At 42.7% G+C, this 22,379-nt stretch overlaps 1 protein-coding gene across 1 annotated transcript in view; it reads right to left on the bottom strand.

Moving 5' to 3' along the window:
- Positions 1 to 22,379, bottom strand: part of LOC145351942 (slit homolog 3 protein-like) — a 623,540-nt gene that overhangs the window by 599,393 nt on the left and 1,768 nt on the right. The gene's annotated exons all lie outside the window — the stretch shown is intronic.

The following is a 22,379-nucleotide window of genomic DNA, read 5'->3' as shown; positions in this document are numbered from 1 at the left end:
CCGAACAGGCACTGGAATGTGGTGACAAGAAGAATTTCACAATAACTTCATTGCAGTGTTAATGTAAGCCTACTTCTGACACCAATAAGTAAACTTTAAACAATTGATGGGATATCTCTACACATGATATTAATCTAATCCTACGTCAATGTTGATTCATTATTTAGAGACATCTTAAGGGTATTGTGCTGGTTCCATCACTGCGCATAACTTAGGGGAAATGCTTGTATATGCAAAATTAAACCTTAACCCCAGTACTACTTTGAGATTAAATACTACCCAGAGAACTTGGTCTGTGGTGGAGATTGTAAAAATCCAGAGGCGAGTTGACTACTATATGGCTGCTGCTCCATATAAAAGGGGAAGTTTTGGTCAGCACAGTGTGGGAAAGATACTACCGCTATTGAAAAGATAATGAAGAAAACAAGCACAGTTTTGTAGGTGACCATGCAGCATTATCAGAAGTCATCAGCGGTTTAAAGCAGGGCAGTGTTTTGGTGCCAACTCTCTTTGCCATATTTTTCTCCATGATCTTGTGAACGTTCGGTGGCTCATATGAGGGTGGCTACTTGCATGCTAGAGTGAAGGAAAGCTGTTCCAACTTGACAAGACTGTGTGCCAGGACCAAATTCTAATGTCCTAGTTTGTGAGTTGGTGTTTCCTGATGATGCAGCCCATACTGAAGGTCACTTACAACAGCTTGTAGATCGGATCTCCTGTGCCTGCTGTAAGTTAGGACTGACAATCAGCATCAGGGAGACCAGGGTTATGGGCACGATGTAGAGACAGTCTTCCATCAACACTGACCACCTCACTCTGGTGGTCACTGGCAGCTTTACATCTCCTGAATCAACAATTACCAGCAACCTGTCTCTTGATGCTGAAATCAGCATCAGGATTGCCAAGGCTGCAGCTGTCATGTCAAAGTTGAGAGGTTGAGTGTGGACCAACAGCAAACAAACTGATGTGTGTACCAAACTGATGTTCTCAGCACCCTTCTTTACAGTAGCAAGTCATGGACAACTTATGCAAGCCAGAGAAAGCAGCTGAACAGCTTCCACCTCTGCTGCCTGAGACGAATATTGGAACCGCATGGAAAGACAGAATACCGAACACCAGTGTGCAGGAAGCCCCAACATATTTATTCTCTTTGAGTCGGCGATGATTCCATTGGTTGGATCATGTGAGTCATTATGTCGAGCTTGGTATCGACTGCCAGTAGCATAAGGACCTCACTACAAGGGGCTGAGAGTTTACAGGAATTAATATGCAAAGCAGGAAACCTACTGCTTGGTTTACTTTAGAAAGGACCATCTTTAAAGATTTGGATTAATTTGTAACAGGTATGTTACAGTACTGCTTGATTTTCAAAATGTAGGTTGAACAGAACATCCATTCTAACATTCATATTTAAAAGGGATTGATGTAAAAGCAGGCAAGAAACTCCATAGCATGGTTATTGACTCACTGGTTTAGGGTGGTGGTTTGCAATGATGGAGGGATTGAATGTTGGTTTTTTGATTTGATTTATTATTGTCACATGTATTAACATACAGTGAAAAGCATTGTTTCTTGTGCGCTATAAAGTCAAAACCTCCTGTTCATAGGAAAGGAAATGAGAGAGTGCAGAATGTTGTGTTACAGTCATAGCTGGGGTGTTGGGAAAGATCAACTTAATGCAAGGTAAGTCCATTCATTGTTAGAGAGTTTAAAAGAGTTAGAATGAAGCTTTAGAAGCATAGAATGAGAGTAAAAGATAGAATTACAAGGTATGCTGGGCGCAGCTTGCAAGGAAGGGACTGCAGATTTGAAGGAGAGGGGGACAGTGCCTAAAAAGACAGCGCAGTATTAGCGGTATCAGCTAACACGTGAGCCAGGAAGGGGAGTTAGGTGGTCAGCAGTTTAGTGGGAACAGTTTCAAATAGGCAGGAGGCAGATCTCATGAACAGGAGGAACTGGGACAGAAATTAGAGAATGTTGAAAGTTCAAGGCTCGGGGAGCAGGGAACCTGACCAGGTGGACCAGGGAAAAGGAGAGAAGTGGTTGAAGCAAAAGATTGGATGGTCTCAATCTTAGTGATGTGAGCTCCTTGCATTTCTTGTTGGAGATTCAATACATGTCAGTACGTGTTATCTGTCAACATATCAGAAAATTTCAGGCACCTTGCCCATAATGTGCCTTGTTAATAGACAACATTTCATAATTGTACTCTGAAAACTGACACCTATTTATATTGAATTACATTCCCAGGTTTATAACCAGATTAGAGACAAATTCACTCTTCTTGCTCTGGGTGACAATAAGGCAGGAGCATTGGAGTGCAGTGAGCTTGGGATGGGAAATTCAGACAGGTTCCACCATTAATCACCACTAACTGATCCTCCTTGAAACTGGATGCCCAGTGAGAAATGAACCTTGTTGCGTAGTGATCTTATGGTATCAATATTCAAGGGGAACGTCAGCTGAACTTGCCAGCTGGGAAACCCCGGGGATCAGGTCTGTTTCAAACTCATGCACTTCCACCCTTATTGTTGTGTACTCATGTTTGTGCCTAGTTGGTCATTTTAAGAGTCCAATCATGTGGCATATAGATAGCTGTTTGAATGGGTTATCCAACAGCAAGAAAATGTGGTAAATTGTGGGTTATTCTGAGCAAGAACAATATGAACAGGAAAACGGCTGGAAAAACTCAGCAGGTCCTGCAGTGTCTGTGTAGCGAGAAACAGGGTTACTGTTTCAAACGCAGACTTGTAACATTAACTGTTTCTCTAGCATTATTTCAGAATTCTTGCATCTGCAGGGTGGCGTGGTAGCACAGCAGTTAGCACTGCACAGGTTCAATTCCCGGCTTTGGTCACTGCTTGTGCAGAGTCTGCACGTTCTACCCATGTCTGGGTGGGTTTCCTCCGGGTGCTCCGGTTTCCTCCCCACTTTCTGAAAGATGTGCTGGTTAGGTGCGCTGAACCGAACAGGCGCCGGACAAGTAGGCTTACATTAACACAATGTTAATGTAAGCCTACTTGTGACACAAATCAAATAAAAACTGAAAAAAATAACTTGAGTCTGCCTGGACAATGAATTCTGCCTCTCCAGGAGAGCTTACAAAACACAGTTGCACTGCACAAATTCTTCAGCTGACTCACCAGAGGATCACCTGCCATCCGATCCATAACATCGGTGAATAAAGAAAAGACTTTACCTTTGATCTGATCTTAATTGACCTGAAGCAATTTTCAGTCATCAATTTCAAAACCCTAAAAAAAACCCCTTCTTTCATTCCGTTATGTTACGACATGCTCGGAATTGATTAGCCTGGGTTCCAGCTTGTACTTCATGTGTTGAAAGACACACAAAGTGGTTCATGGAAAACCTTTGGAAGAACACCCAATCACCCCGAGAGCATGCCAACAAGCAATAAGCATGAAAAGAAAGACTGCTCCTCCTGTTCTCCTTGAGGATGTTTAACATAATAAACAAGAATGAAGGAATGGACAAAAAATAAAGTACCAAGTCATCTGGTTCAGTTTTCACCATGGTTTGCATAATCCTTTCTTTTCTGCTTATTAACCTTTCACTGATGTGACAGGCATTGTACTCAGCATCTAATACACATGTTCTGGGACATTTGTGTGGATATTTGACTTTAGACGTTTTGGTAACAACAAGGGTTGAAAAAAAACATTGCAAGGGTATTATTTTCAACTATGAAACACAGCTATCAACAGTAATCTTATCCTTTAGAAATCCCCTCAGCCTTCAAAGAGCTCAGCGTTTTGGATAATTTTTATGTGAAAAGAAATAAACTTCAATATATTTTCCCAGTGGCCTCGGGCCTTTTATTTTTATGCAAATACTTATCCCAACCCTCTCATGAAGTGGAGAAAAGCTGCCAGATCTGCAAGGTAATTGTTTGAGTGGTTTATCAACCCTCCTCCGCACAGGAAATTTCAGATTTTGAGCACCATCTTGCGCTTTAATCTAGCAAGCTGTCCTAAGGCGTCTTAATAATGAGGAATTTGGGAGATTCGGTGAAGAAATGAAGACACAATGAAAATGCTAGCTTTTGAGAAGACTTTGGGAGGAATTCCCATCCCGCCCCACTAGCCCGTTCCCCCCACCGCTGATCCCACAAACACCTGCCCAATAATCCCCTCCCCCCACCCCTCAGTGCCATGTGTTTTCCGGCAGCTGAGACAGCTCAGCAATAGCTTCCGGTGGGATCTTCCAGTCCTGTCAATGTCTATTCCATTTTGTGTGGCTCAGCCAACCTGTCACCAGCTGAACCCACTGCGGGGATTCCACCTCGGGAAGGGCTGGAAAAATCCTTGCCTTTAGGTGGGTAAGATACAGAAAGATTAAGCGGTTTTGAAGGGGAATCTTAGAGAAAGTGATTGAGATGCAATACTGTAAAGCAGAATTTCTCCTTCGACCCCATTTTGTATGCACCATGCTAGGATAGTGCTAGTCAGTTCTCCATGCATCCTTGGGATGCCAAGGTGAGTCACTGAGGGCCACAGTGAAGGGCATGAAGAAGCTTAAGAACAACTGAAGAGAAGAGTAAATAACATAGAACATAGAAAACTAGAGCACAAACAGGCCCTTTGGCCCACAAGTTGCGCTGATCATATCCCTACCTACTAGGCCTAGCTATAACCCTCGATCCCATTAAATCCCATGTACTCATCCAGAAGTCTCTTAAAAGACCCCAATGAGTTCGCCTCCACCATCACCGGCGGCAGCCGATTCCACTCACCCACCACCCTCTGAGTGAAAAACTTACCCCTGACATCCCCTCTGTATAAGTCAAGAAACAGTGAAAACACGAGGTCATAAATCATAGCAGGAAGAAAGTAGAGGTGGAAGCCAACGAATCCTTAGTTTTGAGGTCCTGATACAGAACAAATCACGATAACACATAGGATGCAGTTGCAAAATAATCCTTAACATTTACTTCATCCTTACTACTACAGGAATGTTCATACTATAGACCTCTATTTTGCAATGCACAAATACAGTAGATGCTACAGTTTGTTCCAACACTTTTCTGTCCTTGTCCAGTGTTTACACATATCACAGAATCATAGAATCCCTGCAGTACAGAAGGAGGTTGTTCAGCCCATCAGAACTGCACCAACAACAATCCTACCTCGGCCCTTTCCCTGTAACCCAACAAATTTACCCCGCTAATCCCTCTCACCTACGCATCCCAGGACACTAAGAGGCAACTTAGCATGGCCAATGCACCTAACCTGCACATCTTTGGACTGTGGGATGAAATCAGAGCACCCGGAAGAAACCCACCGACTCGTGGAGAACGTGCAAACTCCACACAGACAGTGACCCAAACCAGGAATCAAACCCAAGTCCCTGGAGCTGAGAGGCTTATTGCTTAGAACTGAATACCGCATAACATTAAAAGAACGTAGCAAGGTAACATATCCATTCCAGGAATGAAACACAGTAGCACAGTGGTTAGCACTGCTGCTTCACAGCACCAATGACCTGGGTATCGATTGCCAGCTGGGTCACTGTCTATGTGGGGTTTGCACGTTCTCCCCATGTCTGTGTGGGTTTCCTCCGGGTGCTCCGGTTTCTTCCCACATTCTGAAAGATGTGCTGGTTAGGTGCATTGACCCGGACAGGCACCGGAGTGTGGTGACCAGGGCAATTTCACAGTAACTTCATTGAAGTGTTCACGTAAGCCTTATTTGTGACGAATAAATAAACTTCAAAAAACTTTATATTGTCTGCATGACCCAATCAAGTTTTTGCTTTATCAACTGAGCTGCCAGGTGACCTTAAATGCTCCTCCTGATATATTTGTGCTCAGCATCATTAAGAATATTAGTGATGTATAATTTTCTATTACATTCTGCACTTCAAATTAATGTGTACTTTTCCAAACCAACCACAAAAATATGGCTGCCTAATGGCACCCGACTTATTTTGTGGATTGAATCACTCCCCTGTCTCCAGAGGAAACTAAAGCAACTGTCCAAACTGATGTTGACTCAATTTGCTTTCCTGAAACTAATTCAAAAAGGTAACTTGAAATTGAATGGGTCTTCCAGATAAAAAGACATAGGATGTATAATCAACCTAATCATCCACCTTAGACGAAAAATAAGGGGGATTAATACCCATACTAATAATTATGGAGGAAGATAAATCACACTAATAACTGTGTCCAGTGAAAAGGTTAATAGAGACAAATCACAAAAGCCTACACAATGTTTAACTGCAAAATATAAGCATCTAGTTCCAGACACCTGACCTTCAGGTAACAAAGACAGAAAGACACTATGATAGGAGCAGGCCTTTAAATCTTGCATTGGACAAGGGAATGATCCATGTTCTATTAACCAGACACAGCTGGGGGATGCTTAAAGATAGGGGAAATCAATACTCAAATGAGGCAAGTAAAAACCTTACATCAATTGGATATTATAATTAAGCAAGTGTAAGGTGATTGCGTTGGTTTTAAAAACTATACTTTTATATGATGTAACCTCTCATGACTGGATGAAGACAACTCCTACTCTTTTTATTGATACAGGGAAAGACTTATACCAGAAAGCCACCGAACCAGCTGTGAATCACTTGAACAGCAAAGATAATAATCAGCAATACCGTGAGAGAAGGACTCCTCCCAACCTACTTCAACTTTGTGTTCACCTGAGAACCAAACTCTGGGAAATTTGACACTAAAAGGTCTCGCAACTTACTGAGAATATTTTGGTTTACAGGACCCCACTTCAACTAAAGCGTCAACGCATCAAGAAACTACAGGTCCACCACAAAAGATAGATCGAGACAAAAAATTAAAATTGTATTGTTTTACCTTTATTTATATTTAATCTTGGTGTGTTTGATAGTGTAAGTGGATGAAATGAGTGACACATTGCATTTTAAACATCTTAGGAAATTGTGTGAAAATAAATAATATTTTCTTTAAAAAAGCCACAAAAAGTTCTGGTATTATTTAAATTGGGACAATCACTCTGAAGGTAAGAAAACACATACATTTTCCATACAAACATATTTATCAAGAGTAGTAAGTAAGAACATTTAAATTCTGTCCATGACAAATGGAAATGGAACACTTAGGCTCACAATATCTGATATGCCCAGGTTCAGAATGGTCTGGTTAGATGTGTAAACTTACATTGCACCAATGGCACATTTTATTTTTAATTTCTCTCTAGGAGTGAGAGAATTAATCAATTCAAATTAGTCGAGTGAGGAATTGTGAACCCTAAACTCATTTGAAAAACCAAGACTCGATTTGTAATGAAACTGTGTCCTCTGGTTAAAAACAAAGCCACTATTGACAGTAAGCAGCACATGGAAAACTTGCATTGTTAATGGAACTGGAGGTTCTCTCACAATCCACTTTGGGTTCTCCTTCCGCTAAGCTTTACACTGCACCTTGACACCCTTTTCAAAATCTTGAATGACAAATTCCAAATCCAGACTGCTTCAGCTCTTACAGGATGTTCACAGATGGCTAACTATTTCACAAAGCAGTTTGATTTCATTCCGGCTGCCCAATCCATTTAGTGGCTCATATCCAGCAAAGCTTTAATAAATACATTGGACAAAACTTGACACCAATTTGTCTCTTTGAGACAAAGAAAATGAGATCCCCATTCTATTTGGAAATCATATCAATAAATCGTACTGGTTGATGTCACCCAAAGCAACTCCAGTCACAAACTATTTAACAAAATCGTTGCTTAATGGACTTTTGTACTTTCTCCTAAAACGGAGTCAGCCTGAAAGCTTCGGCATGTAGGAACACACGTCCCTTTAAATCTCAAAGTAATCACCACTGGATCTTTCCCATGATACAGCTATAGACATTAGGCTGCTGAGTGACATCCTTAAAATGCTATCTAACTGGCTATATATAAAAAATGAAATTAGGTGGAGCGCTGCTTGCTAATACTTCAGTTAGCCTGCAATGAATTGTCTGAACTGAATCAGAAACTGCCCATATGAAAATGTTAACTTTCACTTACTCTTTTTGATCTTAATGAGCAGTGCATCAGAAGGACAAATCAATCCCTTAACACTTTCTTTTAGGGAAGAAAAAGGATTTGGAGGAGGACTAGTTTGAATATGAATACATTGACAGCTCACAGGTTTCTCATATTCCTGTGTTGGCCTTACGGTAATTATTTGTATTTGAATTTCCTTTGTGCCTTCTGTCCAATATTCCCATTAGTTTCCATTACATGACATCCCTGGACAAGGTAAGTCAGTCAATAGTCATGTCCACCCTATATCTTGCAGCATATATCTTATGATCTTACCGTGTTACAAGAGCAGGAGTAGGCCTTCCAGTCCCCTGAACCTGCATTAGCATTTCATAAGATCAATTCTACTTTCATACCTAATTCCTACATCCCTCAAAAGGTTAAAAAGCCTATTTATTTCAGCTTTAGCCCACTGAGGTAGGGAATTGCAAAGAATTACAACTCTTTGAGTGAAGAATGTTCTCATCATCTCAATAATTGACCCCTTATCCTGAGACTATCCCCCACCTTGCTCCCCTCCGCAACTCCTCCTCCCCCACTCCCACGCCCCACCCCACCCACCTGGATTCTGGAGTCTATCATGGGAAAGAGCCTTTAAGCATCTACACTGTCAGAATGTTCTATGTTTCAATGAGATCACCTCCATTTTACTCAGTCTCTCCCCATGGGATAATCCTCTGGTCTCAGGAATCAAGCAACATGTTGTACCCCATCTAATACAGGTATCTCTTTCCTTAAGTACAAAGATTACTCCAGATGTGGTCTCACCTAAAGCCCTATACAATTGTAGCATGTTAAAAAGTACAAATATATTGATGGATTCATTGCATCAATGCACATTCCTGGTAAATCCCATGTCAGGAAAATGAAAATAGCCAAAACAGCATATAAATCAACCAGTGTATCCTAGCGAACATTTCTCCTTTCACGAACACTATCAAACATATGCTAACTGATTACAACTCAATATTTATGGATTCTTGTTATGAAGAAGGTGACCCCTTCATTTGCTTATTTCAATAAAATTCAATTTTTTCTCTATGGCGCACTGCTTGGCAACATCCTGGGTCATTCCATGCTCCAAATGTCCTCAGTTACTCCAAGGGAAAGGTGTCATCATTGCAGACAATGGCCAGAATTTTACTGTCCCAACTGCCACGGGAATCAGAGAGGGCAAGGGATGGGCCATGGAAAGCTCCATTGACCTCGGGTAGGGTTTTACGGTTTCAGGACGAACAAGACCATAAAATCTCACCCAATTTTTTTTTAAATTAGTGAACAATGACAGGAATAATGTGTTAAGTCAACAAATGTCAAAAAAGATCAATATTTATTTGATGCTTTTCAAGTGTTCTGAAATATCAATTTGACTTGCAAAGTGACAACAGTTTAACTAAGTTATTTATAGGTGAACAGCTTTAAGGTGTTCTTGAGATAAATGTTAAGGCAATATACAACATAGTTCTTTGTGTTGAACATAGGCAAGCCAAAAAAAGGCAAACTATGTTAAGTCCCAAATTTTAACTGCACCACCCAAGCACTGCGAACAAAGGCCAGACAAAAATAATGGTGAGAAACCAGAGAGTGGGTTAATGTAGATTGCTCTTGAACAATTCATTATGGGTGAAATAGGAGATGCATTGATTAGAAATGAAGACGACTGTTTAAAAAATGAAGATAATAGAATGGACACACTACAAGATGGAGACTCTGCAGAAGGATCTAGATAGGCTGGGCGAATGGGCCAGGAACTGGCAAATGGAATTTAATGTTGGCAAGTGCGAGGTGGTCCACTTTGGTAGGAATAATGGTAGGAAGGATTATTACTTAAGTGGAGAAAAACTGCAGCAGGCGACAGTTCAGAGGGACCTCGGGGTCCTTGTGCATGAGTCGCAAAAACCCAGCTTGCAGGTACAGCAGGTGGTCAGTAAGGCAAATGGGATGCTGGCCTTCATAGCAAGGGGGATTGAATATAAAAGTAGGGAGGTCTTGCTGCGGCTGTATAGGGCATTGGTGAGACTGCAGCTGGAGTACTGTGTGCAGTTTTGGGCGCCATACTTACGCGAGGATATTTTGGCCTTGGAGGGAGTGCAGAGGAGGATTACTAGGCTGATGCCGGAGTTGAGGGGGTTGAGCTATGAGGAGACGCTGAATAAACTAGGCTTGTACTCGTTAGAGTTTAGAAGAATGAGGGGAGATCTCATTGAGATGTATAAGATGATGAATGGGATGGATAGGATAGAGGTGGAGAGGCTCTTCCCGCTCAGAAAGGACAGTAGGACTAGGGGGCACAGCCTCAAGATAAAGGGGGGCGGTTTAGAACGGAGTTGAGGAGGAACTTCTTCACTCAAAGGGTGGTGAATCTCTGGAATTCTCTGCCCGTTGAGGTGGTGGAGGCTGCCTCGCTAAATATTTTTAAGACGCAGGTTGATGGGTTTTTGATAAGAGAGGGGGTTAAGGGTTATGGGGAGAGGGCGGGAATGTGGAACTGAGCCACGACAGATCAGCCATGATCTTATTGAATGGCGGGGCAGGCTCGAAGGGCCAGATGGCCTACTCCTGCTCCTATTTCTTATGTTCTTATGTTCTTATTAAATGATGAGTGTGTGTGTGTGATATAGCAAAGTATTAAGTGCCAGAGAACGTGTGATGTAGCCTTCTTAAGCTGACCTTTGGGATTGAGGATGACTTGCTCTCACACCATTTCAATTCGCTCCGAGGTGGTTGATAATTCCAGTGTGAGATCTGCAGACTCTGCCACATGTGGCACAGGTATGCATGAAGGCTTGGTTAGGTGGGTTGTTTGCACGTTTCTGCACTCGCTCAGATGTATTGTCTTCACCTCTGCATGTTCCTGATTAAGTCTCTTAGTGTGTTTGGGCTTCTAGAATGAGCCTTCTTTGGTAGGTCACAAGCCAGGTTCTCCCATGAGTTGGCAAGGATATTTGATCTATTCAGAACATCCCTAAAGTGTTTCCAATGTCTGGCTAGGCATCTCCTGCCATAACTGAATTCAAAGTGTAGTAATTGCTTCACAAGTCTTGATCAGGAACACCAAGGACACATACCATCCAGCAGAGTTGATTTTGAGTTATTAGCACCTCAATACAGAGCACATTGGTTAAGAAAAAATGTTTGGATCTTGCAGAGGCACCATTGATGATACTTCCCTGGTATTCTGAGGAGCCTGTTGTGGGTTGGCCAAGTCACTGAAGCATATAGGAACAAAGGGATCACTGCTGCCCGGTAAACTATTATCTTGGTCTCTAGTTTGAGGTCCTGGTCCGTAAATACTCCTTTTCCTCAGCTGGCCAAAGGCTGAACTGGCACATTGGATGTGATGATAAATTTTGTCATCTATGTTTGCTTTTGCCAAGAGGAAATTCCCAAGTTACGGAAAGTGTTCCACATTTTCCAGGAGCTTGCCATGGATCTTAATTGATGTTTGGAGCTGTTGGGAGTTGGTCAGAAGAAGATCTTAGCTTTCTGGGTGTTTAGTGAAAGGTTTGCTTTCTAAGATGTTTCAGAGAATGTGTCAACAATGACCTAGAGCTCAGTTTCTGAGTGAACGCAGGCAAGCGCCATCTGGATTTTATGATGGAACATGCTGAAGGTTGGCATGCAGGTACAGCAGGCCTTCATAGCAAGAGGATTTTAGTGTAGGAGTCGGGATGTCTTGCTGCAGTTATACAGGGCCTTGGTGAGGGCATACCTTGAATATTTTATGCAGTTTTGGTCTCCTAGTCTGAGGAGGACATTCTTGCTGTTGAGGGAGTCCAGCGGAGGTTTACCAGACTGATTCTTGAAATGGTAGGACTGTCATATGAAGAAAGACTGGATCAACTGGGCTTGTACTCACTGGAATTTAGAAGAATGAGAGGGGACCTCATAGAAACATACAAAATCCTGATGGACTGGACAGGCTAGACGCAGGAGAATGTTCCCAATGTTGGGGAGGTCCAGAACTAGGGGTCACGGTCTAAGAATAAGGGGTAAGCCATTCAGGACTGAGGTGTGGAAGAATTTCTTCATTCAGAGATTTGTGAACCTGTGGAATTCTCTACCCACAGGAAGCTGTTGGGGCCAGTTCATTAGATATGTTCAAGAGAGAGCTGGATGTGGCCTTTGCGGCAAAGAGATCAAGGGATATGGAGAGAAAGTGGGAGTGGGATACTGAAAATGCAAGACCAACCATGATGGTGTAGGCTTGAACGACAAAATGGCCTACTCCTGCACCTATCCTGCTCTACGATTCTATGCACACTGGAGCTCTATGACTGAGGTTGCAGTAGCTTTGGTTTTGGATTTAAAGTAGCAGAGGTTGAACAGTTTACCCACCATCTGTTCTGTAGGTTATCTCCACACCTGTAGGTAAGGTGTAATGTTGCAGCACGGAAAATGAAGAGGGATAGAGTTTTTACTGGGATGGAATCTGTCAACGTGCCATGGATGAGGATCATGGCTTGCATTTCACCACAGAGTAGTCAAATTTGAGGAGGATCCTCCACAAGCTTTTGTAGCTGACAAAAGTCTGAGGCTGGAATCTTACCACTGTTCACATTGGCAGGAATTTCCCTTCCCACTGCAGTGAACAGAGAGTTGGCTGGCTGTCATGTTCTACGACTTCACTACAGTGGGAGTGTGGCCTAAACGGCAGGTAATATTGCGCCTAAAGGTTTGCAAGAGGTCAAAAAGGACCATGTGGCAGTTTTGCAGTTCTTTGCACTTTTCTTGAATTTGCCCTGCAATGAAGATCATGTATGTGGTGCCTCTCAGTGGGCAAATGCCACACCATGGCACTGGAGGAAGTTCATTGCAATGATCTTCCCTGTGGCAGATAGCAGGGAGGCTCTCCGTATTTACCTCAATAGGACTTATCTCCCTTCTTGAATTGTCATGATCACAGCATCTTTAAGACTTCTTGGATTGTGCTGTACCAAGATGTGGGATATGAGGTTGTGTAGCCATGCCAGAAAGTGTGTGACATAGCGGAGTGTATGTGACATGCCAGGGAGAGTGTGAATGTTATATTGAAGCAAGGTTTTAAATACGAATGGGCATAATTGTTAAACTGGGATAGGTTTTAAAAACCAGACAAAGGGAATGGTCAGTTGAGATATATGTTAAATACTAATGGGAGTAAAATTTATCTTAAACATTATGTTAAATATCAGAGGGAATGCCTGTTGTAATGAAATACGTTCACTAGGAAGTTTTAAAATGAACCGCAAACATAATATAAAAATCAAAAAGCAAATAAATGTCGGGACAATGGCTGGAATTCTCCCGATGTCTTCCATCCCACCTCCTGCCAGCAAGAATGGGGAATTTGGTGCTCAGCCAAATCTCTATTCACCGCAGTGGGACTGGAGAAGCACAATCACAGATGAGGCTGGAGAATCCTGGCCAATGTCTGGTAAAAATCTGAATGCAACTGAATGCAAGGAACGATGAGAGAAATTGGGCTCATTCTCCTTGGGGCAGAGAAGATTAAGAGGTGACGTTATTGTGGTGTTCAGAATGATAAACAATTTTGACAGGGAAAAGAAGGATATTCTGTTTCCACTGGTCGGTAGGTCAGTGACTTAAGATGGTCACAGTTTAAAGATGGCCAGCAAGAGAGCTAGGAGTGAGGTGAAGTGAAACTTCTTCACTCAGAGTTGTTGGGATTTGGAATGCACTGCTTGTTGTGGAGGCTAATTCCATAGGAGATTTCCAAAGAGAGCAAGATGCATATTTGAAAGTGATTAGAGCTCTACAGAGAATGGGACTAGCTGGGCAGTTCTTGTGGGAGGCAGTGCAGACATGATGGACCAAATGGCCTTCCGTGCTGTAAAATTCTATGAATGTAAATTTGAGATATTAGGACTGTGAAGGTCATTTCACAATATGCGTTGAGGACACAGGCAGTGTGGTGGCTGTCACCCACACAATCCATTGCCAGTGGGGGTGGCACAGTGGTTAACGTTGCTGCCTCACAGCACCAGGGACCTGGGTTCAATTCCATCCTCGGGTCATGGTCTGTGCGTAGGTTTCCTCCAAGCACTCCGGTTTCCTCCCACACTGCAAAGATGTGCAGGTTAGGTGGATTAGCCATACTAAATTAGCCTTTGGTGTCCAGAGATGTGAGATTAGATGGGATTAGCGATGGTAAATCTATGGGGTTGCAGGAATAAAGTGGAGGAAAGGGCCTGGGTAAAATACTCTGTCAGAGAGAGCCAGTAAAAAGTCTGACAACACCAGGTCAGAGAGAGCCAGTGCAGACTCTATGGGCTGAATGGCCTCTTCTGCATTGTAGGGATTCTATGAATGCTGTTGATGGTATGGTAAGCAGAGAACACCTAGTTATCCTAACTGATGATCTAACAAGGAAACATCACTACTATAGGTTAGTTACCCACATGATTCACTACCAATCATGGCGATGGCTCTCAGTTTATTTATCTGTTTGGAATTTAGTTTTGAACCATTCAAACATTGACTGATCTGAAGCTGAACCAAGTTCATGGTCTGAACAAATTTGAAGGCTCGTCTCTGGGATATTTTATTTTATTACGTCCGTTAACGGGAAAATCATAAACAATGTTTGTTATATCAGATGTTGCGATAGATCAAGTTAGCTTATAAAAGCAGGATTGAGTGCATTAACAATCTTAAATTGTGATGTGCCTAACATATACAGTTACACATCTAAAATATATACTTCTCTGACTTGGGCCTTGGCCAAGCCCACAGTTTGTTATGGCTTAAACCACACAGACTCCAAAAAGAGCGAGCCAGCCTCTCGGAAGAAAGAAGGGACTTTGGAGTCTGGCTCACTGAAAGCTGGGTTGATGATGTTTGGTCATTTGGCTCAGAGGAACAAAAGCTGTTCCTTGGGTCATTGACTTTCAACAGGTAAGAATAAAGCCTGGCTTGGACCCAGGAGTTTTCAGTCAGATTAAACGTTGACGAAAAATCGTGCTTCACTGGCACTGTACGAACCCTGAAACTGGGCCAGCTTCAAACAATAACATCTGAATTTATTTGAATTTTGTCTTTAACCCAGTATTTTCTGCTCATCACAGCAGGCGCTCAGCCGCTCCCCTTCCTCCTGTGATGCCACTCTAACCTTGCCAGAGAACCTTCAGTATCTCACCCAAATGGGCTGGCACAGTGGTTAGCACTGCTATCTCACAGTACCAGGCGCCCCGGTTCAATTCCGGCCTCAGGTCACTGTCTGTGTGGAGTTTGCACATTCTTCCCATGTTTACATGGATTTCCTCCGGGTGCTCCAGTTTCCTCCCATACTCCAAAAATGTTGACTGGCCACGATAAACTGACCCTAGTGTCAGGGATTAACAGGGTAAATATGTGGGGTTACGGGAATAAGGCCTGGGTGGGATTGTGGTCAGTGCAGGCTCGATGGGCCAAATGGCCTCCTCCTTCACTGTAGGTATTCTATGATTCTATGAAGTGGTCATTCTTTGTGAAGAACCTTTAATTGTTAGAGCTGGGAGGCCATTCACTCACGCAAGCAATTATACACAAGTCCAGGTCAATCTTCGTCTGACGTCCACATTTACCCAATTTTCAACAGCAATCAGTAGATTACAAATCAAAAACAGATTCCCTCCCCTAACCTTGAAGACAGAATCCGGTTGTTAACTCAAAGGCTGGCGATCAAACCCCAGTCAGGCTGAGAACAGTCACAAAAGATTCGACTTCTGATTTATACTCCCTATGGGCAACTATCTGGCATTTACCTAGTATCTCCTCTTAATAGCACTGCGGGGATTGGAAATTTCCAAATAGGAATTGACAGAATGTGAATTTGTCTCTGACCATTTCAGTTGCATAACTCATTAAAGCACCAATATTCAATTCTTTTGCTAATTCCTCAATTTTTCTATCTTTATTTTCTCAACTTTGCCTCAGATTCGAATTGGGAGATTTGAACCTTTGATTAAAGGCTGGATCACCAGAAGAATTTATTCTCCTTGAAATTTTGCAAAGTTACGCATTTCGTGCAAATGTCTCGTTTCATCATTACCTTCTGCAAATGCATTGTTCCGGTAGTTCTTGGTGAGCAACATTAAACAAACCTCTCATGACTTGATCATGCCCAGTGCACTACAGGAAGGAGTCAAGCTTGATCTCAGGCCCGGGTGCATGAATTAACTTTGGATTGGACCTGTCAGAAAATGTTCCACCGCAGCCTGATGACTGGCTTCTGGCTTTCGGCCAGTCTAAACCTCAGATCCTGCCAATGGACTCAGTCCACCTGCATTTCTCTGCTCCTACTCCCTGTCTCACCCCTGGAATGATTTCAACCTTGCAGCCCAGACTTTTTTTTTTGTTTGGTTAATTCCACGCTTGATGGATGATACTGCTGAGGAATGGAACATGTCTTTCCCCGCCCCCCCCCGGTTTTGGCAAATGACCACTCTTTGGTTGGGAAATGCACACTCTAAACTGGCTGCCTGCCGATGGCGCAATGGGAAATTCACTTCCACATTTTCAATCCTGGAAAAAGGTAATGGGGTTATTTTTATTCAAACAGAGGAGGGGTGATATGATAGAGGCGTTATAAGTTATGAAGAGATGAGGCAGAGTAAAACAGAACCAGACAAGCTCCTGTTGCTTTATGGAAAATAAACCTCCCCAGTTTCATAATGTGAAACACAAAATGCAGAACAAGAGAAAGCTATTCCTGCTTTGAATAGGCCCTGTAAAAACTCATCTATAAATGCAAAAATCTCTTTGGAGGATCTATCAGGTTGGTAGAGTTTGCATGTTCTCCCCATGTCTATATGGGTTTCCTCTGGATGCTCCAGTTTCCTCCCACAGTCTGAAAGATGCTGGTTAGGTGCATTGGCTATGATAAATTCTCCCTCAGTATACCCGAACAGATGCTGGAGTGTGGCAACTAGGGGATTTTCACACTAGCTTCATTGCTATGTTAATGTGAGCCTACTTGTGAGACTAATAAATAAACTTTAAACTTAAATTTTAAAACTTAAAAAAAAACAACAGATGTCACATTTGATTTGTTTTATTCATTCAGGGGATGTAGGCATTGCTGGCTGGGCTAGCATTTGTTGCCCGTCCCTAATTGCCCTCAAAACTGAGTGCTAGGCAATTTCAGAAGCCATTTAAGGACACTGCTGTGGATCTGTAGGCCAGACCAGGCAAGGATGGCAGATTTTCTTCACTAAAGGATCCAAATGGGTATTTAAGACAATGGACAATGGTTGTCAGTACACTTTTAATTTCAGATTTTTATTGACTTCAAATTTCACCATCTGCCATGGTGGGATTTGAACCCAGGTCCCCAGAACATTACCCTGGATAACTAGTCCTGTGACAATGCTATTATGTCACCACCTACCCCTATAATTGCAGTGACAGAAAGGAAGTTAGTCACATCTTTCTTGCCTGTCTGACTTGGAGCCTAAAACTTCACAATTTTCTAACCTCAAATTGACCTCAGGAATTTTTCTTTTTGGCAGCTACAGTTCTTTAGATTTCCATAGGGAGTATCTACTGTAAAGGGACAGGTCTGAATGGTAGATAGAATAAAGCTCATGGGTTGCAAAGTCCATACTAACCATGAGTAACAATGCAGGAGAGCGTCCAAAGATTCCAGACATCACGCTTTAATTGCCCAAAGTATGAAAGAAAAGGCGTGCTGATCTGCAGCCCAGAAATGTCCAAGCACTTAGTGAATGGCAAATGGCCCTCACCAAACAGTAAATAAACTTTGATTAATCTCAGATCTCTTTAGACCACACAGACTACTTGAGGAGTGTCTTTAACTGGGCGCCTCTTAGTTAAAAGTTTAAAAAGTTTATGTATTAGTGTCGCAAGTAGACTTTCATTCACATTGCAATGAAGTTACTGTGAAAATCCCCTAGTCGCCACACTCTGACGTATATTTGGGTACACTGAGGAGAATTTAGCATGGCCAATGCACCTAACCAGATGTATTTCAGGGTATGAGAGGAAACCAAAGCACCTGGAGGAAACCTATACAGAGACAGGGAGAATGTGCAGAATCCACACACTGACCCAAGGCGGGAAATGAACCTGGATCTCTGGTGCTGTGAGGTGGCAGTGCTAACCACTGTGCCACCATACTAACTATGGCCTAGATTGCAGACGATGCAAGAGCTACTCTGCAGACAATCTGTTAATTAGTAAATGAAGCTGTTCACTACCTTTATAATCGTATTAATTTTAGAGCTGCAGAAAATGATAACAATGCCCGTCCCTCAAAATATCAGTTTGGTTTAAAAAGGACAGCTGGAATTTTGCTGGCATCTGTGAAAATCAATAATAAACAAATGTTAAGTGTTGGGTAATTATATTAAATAGTTCTTTTGGTTCAGTGTCATAAAGCCACCTTATAAGTGGTCCTTATGTCTCCTCTGACTGGGAGTGTCCCTTCACTCACCTAACAATTAAGTGAATAGAGGAAGATCCAGTGATCAAACATGGGCCATCTTATTACAATGTCGCACAGGCTACCACACAAACTCCTTAACTTTTAGAAGATTGAAGAACATCAATTATAACAGAGCTACTGTTGCCAACTCTGATTCCCCACTTCCTCCTACCCCCAAGCTTCTAGTTTCTGCCCCTTCTCCCTCAGTGATGTCAGACTGTCTGTGGTGTACAAGGTAGGCCCAGCTCTCTAAGGCAGTGGGCATTGACACCGCGTCTCCAAGCCTTTCTGAATGGCAGCCGGTGCCATCACAGAGTGACAGGAGGGGTAAGAGGCATTGCTGTGACAGTAAGCCTGTCCAATTGCGGGACACTGCTGGAAATCTGGGAATCCTAACCAAAACCTGGCTCATGGGCATTAAGCCAACTGAGAGCATGGATAGTTGTCACCTCTTCAATGGTAAAAGTATTTCAAACGATTGACTGAATGCAACTTTGGGCATCAGAAATTTGCCAGCCTTCCAATGACCCATCTGCCAAGGGCACAAATGGTAGAAAATGGGTTGTATGACTTATTCAACAGCAACTTATATTTATCTTTAAAGTGGAAAAATGTCCCAACATACTTCACAAAATCAATAGGAGATAAGCATGATGTGATGCTAAACAAGAACAACAACTTTTATTATCTAACACCTTTAACACAATAAAATGTTCGAAGGCACTTTATCAAGAGCATTCTTAAGCAAAATTTGACAAGACCCATATGAGGACAGCTTGGGCAAACAGTTGGTGAAGGCCTCTCCTGCCAGCAATGGGTAGATGAGCCTTTGAAATAGAAATGAAGTGTCCACTTAAGGGCATTAATTGTCCAGTGGTGGTTAGGCTGTCCGACATAACCCCTTTCCACTGGTAAAATTGCAGTGGGGAAAAGGGTAGGTGGGTAGATGGCAGCAAGGCCACCTGTGGGATTTTACGTGCCCCACCACCATTGCCCCATCCCTGCTTTCAAAACTGCCTGAGGGGAAGTGTAAAATCCAGCAATATGCTCCCAATTGTTACAAAATTGAAATATCCTGCCCAAAACAGAAAAACAACTAAGGCATTTTGGTCAATGTATAATAATCGATCCTTGAAACTACAGTATGTTGCTTACTTCTTACATACAGTAACACTGCTATGAAGCCTTTGGGTAGTTCTGTACCCTGTAATGGATATAAAGTTATCCAAGCATTTAAATAAAGCATGCTGACCATGAAATGTTCAGTGTCAGACCCACCAGTCAAAACCCTTTTGATGACACATCAGAACAAAGGCAATTAAATCCTGCACATCATATAGATCCATTTGGTGGTCAGTGATTCACAATATCAAAGATACTAATGTCTGAATGAAATTGAATGGCCTCATTCACTTATTTGTTCATTATACATAGCAGCAACCAGAGCTTGCAGAGTAAAGACTTCACACATCATACCTGCCTTGTACCTCAGCCTGAAGATAAAGTGTCAGCCAGGCCTTAATGCATAATTTACAAAGCTTTGCAGAAACTAATTTCATACAACACCGGTGTTTGCTGAGAGCTGAAAAGAAGAACAGGCCAACAAAATAATCAATTGCAGACAAAAATGTTTCATTTTTATCACGCAAGGTAACCCAGGAGTTCAGAAGGAAGGTTTCCATGTGGAGCTGATTCACCTGCTTGTAGTCTGTTCTGTGATAACACTGCTGTCATTTAGGGGTATTCGTTTAAATTCCATCGGGTTGAAATTCCAATTGGCAAACCTCCTGAACAGATGTTTAATACACTTGTACTACTTTCCTGTGTGTATTATTTCTATGCAGACATTAACCTGTTGAGAATAGATGGTTTAATGTTCACGTAAAAATAGCACACACAAGAATGTAGTACAAGAGTATTAAGCTATGTGAAGTGTGCCAATTGGAATTCCTAGACTTCTGTTCGAATGCCACATAATCCCACATATAGGAGGCTAGAGTTTCAGCTCCTTTGTGCTGTCATTAGCAACCCATCATCTTCAAATGCAAAATGGGATTTAATTGGTGTAACACACTGCATTAATCAGTCACAATATTTTAATGTTGAAATCAGAATTATCGCAGAACCCTTGAAGCTTGTTAGCAGCTCAAATGAGGGAAATCAGCCTCAAGCAGGAAGACTCATGGGGTTACGTCAAGATTGGCAAAACAGATGAAGATATGTCCTGATGGCTCACTTCCTGACATGTCAGCTTGGCTCAGTGGAAGCACTCCCTTGCCTCTGAGGCAGAAGAGTTTTGAGCATGTAGTCCAGGCTGGCGCTTGAGCTGAGGGAGTGATTTACATTTGGAAGTCACAGAATCATAGGATTCCTACAGTGCAGAAGGCGGCCATTTGGCCCGTTGAGTGTGCACCGACGCAGGTCCTACCCCTGTTACATCACACATTTACCTTGCTAACCACCCTGATACTAAGGGGCAATTTATCACAGCTAATCAACCTAACCCATACATCTTTGGAGTGTGGGAGGAAACCGGAGCACCCAGAGGAAACCCACCCAGACACCAGGAGAAGGTATAAACTCCACACAGACAGGCACCCGAGGCTGGAATTGAACCCGGGTTCTTGGCACTGAGAGACAGCAGCGCCAACCACTGTGCCACCGTGTCCTCAGGCAGATGTAAAAGATCCCACAACACTACTTCTAAAAGGAGCAGGGTAGTTTTCCCCTGAGTCCTGGCCAATGTACAGCCCTGAACCAACAGCAGATTATCTGCTCATTATCTCATTCTTGTTTATGGAACCTTGCTGAGCACAAATTGGCTGCCGTGTTTCATACATGGCAACAGCGCACTTCAAAGCACTTTATTTATCTTGTGAAGTAACCCAAGCACAAGCTAATAGGTCACAGCAATGTAAAATAATCACATACCACATGCAAATAATTCGCTGCAACGTGAAATAGGAGTAAAGTGATTTTACATGGCCTGATACGTAAATATTGTGATGATTTTAAAACTAATAAAGCACGCTGCGTGGTAGTGATCTGGCGATATTAGGACTTTGCCAACATGTACGTGCATTGTATGTTGTGTAACTGGAACATTCAGACATGGACATCGGATGTTCAGCCCCTGGTTTGGGTTGTTAGCTGTTAGCTCACGACAGTTGTGGCTGCTGATGATCACGATTCACTGACCCCTGCTGGAAGGTCAATGTATGGTTTGGGCGGAATTGGGTTTAGCTGTTAACATACTGAAGACCAGACAGCCTCAGAATGCTGACTGTCCAGGTTTATCCACAAACAATAGCCGCTTATCCAATGTGTTGAAGGACTATTAGTACAATTGGCACTCGCAGGATTGCCCAGCACCTTCAGTACAGTGGCAGAGAAAGCATTTCTGTCACAATAATAAACTTTTTCTTCACTCATAGAATACAATCATGGAATTACAGAATCTCTGCAGTGCAGAAGGAGACCATTCAGCCCATCAAGCCTACACCAACCCTCCAACAGAGTACCTTACTCAGGCCCAATCCCCATTACCCCATTAATTTACATATCTTAGGACACCAAAGGGCAATTTAACATGGCCAATCAACCTAACCCGCACATCTTTGGGCTGCAGGAGGAAACCGGAACACCCAGAGGAAACCCATGCAGACATGGGGAGAACGTGCAAATTCCCCTCACAGTCGTCCAAGGCTGGAATTGAATCTGGGTCCCTAGCTCTGTGAGGCAGCAATGCTAACTACTGTGCCGTTGTGCCACCCATGGAGGCCACACATACCTCACTGTCACTGCTCAACACATTTTTTCAGTGAATCTGCGCTATACAAACTCAAAAGTTCCAGACTATAAAATACCCTGTGCAAAGATGGTGCCAGACCCCGGTTGGGCCATGACATTGGCAG

Source organism: Carcharhinus amblyrhynchos, chromosome 13 (assembly GCF_965287045.1).
Source record: "Carcharhinus amblyrhynchos chromosome 13, sCarAmb.v2.hapA, whole genome shotgun sequence".
In the NCBI taxonomy this organism is placed as follows: Eukaryota; Metazoa; Chordata; class Chondrichthyes; order Carcharhiniformes; family Carcharhinidae; genus Carcharhinus; species Carcharhinus amblyrhynchos.
Note: the sequence above shows the minus strand (reverse complement) of the source record. Positions and strands in the feature narration are given on the sequence as shown.